Raw genomic sequence first — 6,300 nt, 5'->3', positions numbered from 1 at the left:
TCCCAGACCAGGGATCGAACCCGTGTCCCCTGCACTGGCAGGCGGATTTTTAACCACTGTGCCACCAGGGAAGTCCCCTCTTTTGGTTTTTAAGTAAGGTCTCATTTATATTGAAAAATTATCGTGATAATTTATGGAACAAAAAGCATATTATCTTTTGGTTAGCCAAGTAACATTTACACCAGAATAAGTAAAGGAATATTCTTGTAAAGTTTACGACATATCTTCAATGTTTTAATACTTCTTTAATTGTGTAAAATGATAATCTTTCTTGTTGTCAGTCTCCATCTTCCCTCCCTTCCTATACAGGCTTGTAAATCTTCCAAGGCAGAATACAAAAGAAAACACGTGAAATTGGCACTATATCTATGGAGGACAATTTGGCAATCTCTATCCAAACTGAAAATACCTTTTGATTTAAAGATTGCAGTCTAATGAGTTATTGGTATATCATTTTATGAGACTATTAGTTGCGGCTTAGTTTGTAATTTAGTAATGGCTGGGCAACAACCTAAATGTCCACCTGTAGGAGATTGGTTAAAATAGATATTTGCATACAATGGAATATTATACTGCCCCTAGGAAGAATGAGACAGTTCTTCACACAGTGATATGGAAAGATATCCAGGATATTTTAAGTGAAAAAGGAAGGAACTTAACAGTGTATATAGTACATTATCTTTTGCATAAAAAGAGGTACATATAAGTGTATTTTAATATATATTTACAACATATCTTGGGAAGGCTACATTAGAAAATGTTAAGTGATTGCCTCCGGAACTGGAGTAGTTGAAGGGCAGGGATGGGACTGCCAATTATTTTTCACTATATTTTGTCACAGTTCATTTTGAGTTTTGCATGAAATCATTTCCTAATTTATATAGATAGATAAAAATCTATATAAAGAGTTTAGCTTAAAAGAATATGTGGTCACTTCAGAATTTTAAAAAGAAAAATATTATACTACTGTTGCTGCTGATGAATTACCAGCTTTTAGGGCTAATAAAAACATTTTCATATGCACACTCTTTATAGTTTATCATAAAGTTCCTCAAAACCCTTGAATTTTATTTTAAAAAATCTTTAAAATGCTTGCTTCAAAATTAGTAGAGAGTGAAAAAAACACCTTCATGAGGCTCCTTCATGGAAAGAAAACAGATAAGAAGCAGGAAATTATAAAGTGTTTTCCAAAAGAATGAACCCAAAGTAGTTTCTCTGGACAGTTACCGTACTGGGTTCTGTGAGACCCTTTGAAAATCCTGTCTAATCTATAACCATGGCTTTACTCTCAATTAAATTATAGTTTGCCCTGACTGGCAGGATGTTAAGAACTGAAGAAAAGTGTTCGGAATGATATCTTGAAAAAAAGTATTAACAGTAGAAGATGTTTAGATGATCAAGAAGAAGGGCTGGCTTGGCTTCGTCTGAGAAGTTCAAGCGAGGTTCTACGCGGCCTCCTGCAGAGAAATTTTCAGCGGACTTCCTTTTCCGGCCGGACCTGTCGAGGGCCGCCGCACTGACTCCGGTCTTCGACGGCAGCACCGCACCACGGGCCTGCGGGCTTCGACCACACCCTCAGGAGGGGCGGACTGCCTGACCTCCCGAGCCCCAGAACCAGTAGATCCGGCTCCACCCGGCCCCGCCCTTCTGAACCTCGCTAGCGGCTACGCGCTGGAGGGTGTGCGCGCCGAAGTGTGCGCGCGTGAAGCGTGCGCGCGCGAAGTGTGGAGGCCCGATCCTGCCGGTCCCGCCCTGTCAGACGCGGCCGCCGGGCTCAGGGGCTCGGACCTAGGCCACCTGGGCCAGTACCCGGCCAGCCCGGCGTCGTCGGAGCACGTCACCACCTCCAGCGTCACCTCCCGGCGCTGTAGGATCCGCAACCCTCCGCTTTTCTGACGGGGAGGGGCGCGGCGTCGCCACGTGACGCCTCGTCCCCGCCCGGCCCTGGTCACATGGGTGGCGCGGCCGCTGCGTCAGTCACTGTCCTGGTTGCGGGAGTCGAGCGCCGTCGCTGCCGCCGCCAGCGGACGGGGCGGGGGATCCCTGTGCCAGGTCCTCGTCAGCCCGCCCCTGCCTCCTCAGCCAGCCGTCCCGGTCTGGGCTCGACAGTCATGGAGCGGGGCGGAACCTCCGCCTGTGCTGTGTGAGGTGCGTCGCCACCGCCGCCGCCTGCGCTTTTCGAGACCTGCCGAACCCCCGCCGCCGCCCGGAGCTCCTCGCCCTTGGCAGTTTGTCGCCGCCCCCCGAGCGGGTTCGAATGCGCGTCCGGTGAAGGTGCAGGCCCGGCGCCGCCTCTGCCGCAGCCGGGAAATGGTTCGGGCCTAGCGGAGCCGGGACTGGAGGTGAGAAGAGCAGACAGACGGACTGAGGGCCGGGCCCGGCCGCGGGGAGGGGCTGGGGGGAGGGGAGGACAGGGTCCGTTTGGGGGCCCGGAGAGACCCTTCGGGCTAGGGCTGCTCGAGACGGCTTCCCTCGTCTTCGCGTTCCACCCCCGACCCTCAAAAATACAAATTAATTAAAAAGGCTAACCCAGTCCTAACAAAAATTACCAGAAATCAGTCTTTTCACTGTTTCTCCTTTCCCCTTTCGTCCATTAATCCATTCCTTCCCTCAGAAATTCCATCGACTGATCTGTTACTTTTTAATACCCTTCTCAATTTCAAGTTATTTCTAGTTAAAGAGAAAATAGGCCTAGGTTCTGGCTATCATTACCCAACTAGTTCTCGCTTTCCTTCTCGCGATCCTGCGTACGTCCTCCTCCACCTCCTCCTCCTCCTCCTCCTCCTCCTCCTCCTCCTCCGCCCCCCCCCCGCAAAAAAAAAAAAAAAAAAGGAAAAAAAATTTACGCCTTCGACTGGCGAAGGGGGTTGACTAAAAATGGGAATGTGGGGGTGTAATACTTGAATACCCCCCCCATAACTTCAGAATCGGTTAGCTAGTTACCCTGATACCTTGCATTTGGATATTGATGTGTAGGCCTTTCCTCCAGCTGCCTGTGCCCGGGGTTAATCTCGTAATTGACGTCAGTGCTTTGTTCCTTCCACTTTGCTGTTCCTTCCACTCTTTGAGGATGGATCATGGGATATAGGAGTTTGAGTTGTATCCTTATTGCCTTTTCTTTCACAAACGGTATCATTTGTAGGAATGATACAAAGGTGCAAATTTGTACAAAGATACAAATCTGAAATGCTTTTGTATGGAGTTCAAACTAAGACGAAGAGTTCGATTTAGGGTTCTCATGGTCACTTGCAATTAAGTATTGTGCGATTTCTTTTCAGCTGGCCTGTTGGAGATTTTAAACTAAGGCCAGTCCCTTTTCCAGTTACCACTGTTTTTCCTTACAGAATCTAAGCGATAGTTCCTTGTGAATAGGATGTTTGTAAATGTGACGTTTAAAATGTCTTGTTTTTGAGGGTTCAGATGTTAAAAGCGCAAAGCTTTGTTTCCATATTGATTCTGCAAAGCTTTGTAAAGTGCTCCTTTTATTTAACTGTCCTTTAACTTATCAAAATTGAAATATGAGAACTTTCTTAATTTGACATTTAATAAAGAGCCTCTGTGGCCTGTGAATCTTGCCTAGAATCATCTTTGGTTTTACATGCATGAAGAAGTGTTGGCAAGTGGCCATCTGGTTTTTAACAAAGCTGGCTTCTTTAAATTGCTCAGGTTTATTTTACTTATTCATCAATGCCTCCTTCAGTCTCCAAACATTACAAAAAAATCTTAAGAAGTTATTTTAAATTATCTTTTAGCGTTAACTTACCTGATGCAATAAAAAAAAAATTTTTTTTTTTTAACACCATTTTCATTCAGTTTGTGGTGGCTTGCAGGCTTGACGGCTTTGGTTTTTGTTAGCTCTACTGGAACAGTAGGCAGATTTTGCTTTAAATGAAATTCTGTGTCAAGTGGAGGCAAGATAGGATGTTTGTGAGTGACCAAACTTTTACTGTTTGATTTTTTTAAAAAAAGAGCTTAGCTGTGATTATTCGAAAATGGTCTACAGTTTTGAGGTGTAAAGGTGATTCTACAGTACTTTGAAGCTGCGTAATTAAGCATTCTTAAAGATAGCATATTTTCATTCAGATTCAGTTTCTGCTTGTCAGATGATGTACATTCCCTTCTCTGTGCTCTTGAGATACTGTACCCCCTTTGTGACAGTTGATGCATTCTGCTTTGTATTGTAATTTTTTTATAGATCTGTCATGTCTTTAGAGCAAGAACTATATTTATACCTCTTTGTGTCGTCCCCAGTATTTTATACAATTACTAGGTTGAATTTGAATGTGATATCCAACCCAAGATTTCACAAAAGGGTACTCTTAAAAAAAAAAAGCTGTATGAGCAAGTGATCAGTATTTATTTGTAGGGGAAAAAGTAGCTATCAGCTACAGAAGATGACAGAAGGTGAAGCTTTCTAAAATTATGTATCTTACATTTTTTTAAGAGTTAAGGTAAATGTCATGGTTTTATGTGTACCTGAGAGGAACAAAGAAAACAGGTATTTCTTCTTTTGTGGCCACCTACTGGTTTAGAATGGAGTCCAAAATGTATGAGGCCTTCTCTTCATAGTATTTTTCATAAAAATCAAAGAGGTAGTCTTTTTTTAAATATAAATTTATTTATTTATTTATTTATGTCTGTGTTGGGTCTTCATTGCTGTGCGCGGGCTTTCTCTAGTTGCTGCTAGTGGTGGCTACTCTTTGTTGCGGTACCAGGCTTCTCATTGCCGTGGCTTCTCTTGTAGCTCTAGGTGCGCAGGTTTCAGTAGTTGTGGCACGCGAGCTCAATAGCTGTGGCTCGCGGGCTCTAGAGTGCAGGCTCAGTAGTTGTGGCGCACGGGCTTAGTTGCTCCATGGCATGTGGAATCTTCCTGGGCCAGGGCTTGAACCCGTGTCCCCTGCATTGGCAGGCAGATTCTTAACCACTGCGCCACCAGGGAAGTCCCCAAAGAGGTAGTCTTAAATATCGAAGGCACACCTGGACAGTGACCCAGAAGTGCAGTGTGTATTATAAAAATTGATAACTTAGATTTGATTTTATTTTACTATTTTTTAATTTTTTATTGAAGGATAGTCGATTTACAGTGTTGTGTTAATTTCTGCTGTATAACAAAGTGACTCAGTTATATACATATATGCATTCTTTTTTATATTCTTTTCCATTATGGCTTATCCCAGGATATTGAATATAGTTCCCTGTGCTATGCAGTGTGACCTTGTTTATCCATTCTGTATGTAATAGTTTGCATCTACTAACCCCAAACTCCCAGTCCATCCCCTGCCCCCATGTCTGTTCTCTATGTCTTTTGAGTCTGTTTCTGTTTTGTAGATAGGTTCATTTGTGCCATATTTTAGATTCCATATATAAGTGATATCATACAGTATTGGTCTTTCTCCTTCTGACTTACCTTACTTGGAATGATAATCTCTAGTTGCATCCATGTTGCTGCAAATGGCATTATTTTGTTCTTTTTTATGGCTGAGTAGTATTCCATTGTATATATGTACCACATCTTCTTTATCCATTCATCTGTCAATGGACATTTAGGTTGTTTCCATGTCTTGGCTATTGTGAATAGTGCTGCTATGAACATAGGGGTGCATATATCTTTTTCAATTATCGTTTTGTCCAGATATATGCCCAAGAGTGGGATTGCTGGATCATATGGTAGATTTTATTTTTTATTTCAGCTCTCTTCTACAGATAACTTACTATAGAAACTTTCCTGTATAATGTAAAGGATTTCCAGCTTTTGAACCCCCAGTCTTCACTATGGTCTTCCCATTTCCTTTTTTATTTTCTCTGAAAAGTTGGAACAATTATATTGATTTCTGGGAGGGTGTTTGCTAGTCTCAGTTAATTGTGAAATAAGGTGTAGTCAGTGACTAAAAATTGCTTAAAGCTAACCTGACCTGTTACCTTGCTGCTTTTCCCTTTGGTTTAAGGAGAGCACCCCTACTTGCAGTAACTCCCCACACCCAGAGATTGACATGAATAGATTACTCTGGAAAGCCAGTATGGTTTGGCTACCCAGATACTGTCGTGATCTGTCCTGGGACTGGGCTTCCTCGGTCTGCTTTGGGCCTGAATGGGTCTCCCATGATTTTGTCAACTTGGAGCTGCCTAGTGGGTTATGATGTTTCACTTTAACTTTTCCTTTTCTTGTCATCACTAGGGTAGGGACAGTTTTATGAAAAGGTGAGTGGAGTCAATACTCTTCATAGATAGGCCTTCCCACCTCTTTCCAATTGCTATCATTTCTTCCATCTGGAATATCACTTTTCCTGTCTTGTTCCTTGT

The 6,300-nt window shown here is 43.0% G+C and overlaps 1 protein-coding gene across 8 annotated transcripts in view; it reads left to right on the top strand.

Moving 5' to 3' along the window:
* Nucleotides 1-1,925: 1,925 nt before the first annotated feature.
* AFF4 (ALF transcription elongation factor 4) overlaps nt 1,926-6,300 on the top strand; it is a 92,973-nt gene continuing 88,598 nt past the window's right edge. For 3 of the 8 annotated variants that reach the window (XM_022588787.3, XM_022588788.3, XM_089909311.1), the window contains exon 1: nt 1,944-2,342. The gene's annotated coding sequence lies outside the window, so the exon portion shown is untranslated. Of the gene's footprint in view, nt 2,343-6,300 lie in introns of all 8 variants that reach the window. The other 5 variants (XM_089909315.1, XM_089909314.1, XM_089909313.1 and 2 more) reach the window with 5 other exon arrangements.

The sequence above is a fragment of the Delphinapterus leucas genome, chromosome 3 (genome assembly GCF_059928025.1).
Source record: "Delphinapterus leucas isolate spDelLeu-1000000601 "Yukka" chromosome 3, BTC_Dleu_Yukka2, whole genome shotgun sequence".
NCBI lineage: Eukaryota > Metazoa > Chordata > Mammalia > Artiodactyla > Monodontidae > Delphinapterus > Delphinapterus leucas.
Note: the sequence above shows the minus strand (reverse complement) of the source record. Positions and strands in the feature narration are given on the sequence as shown.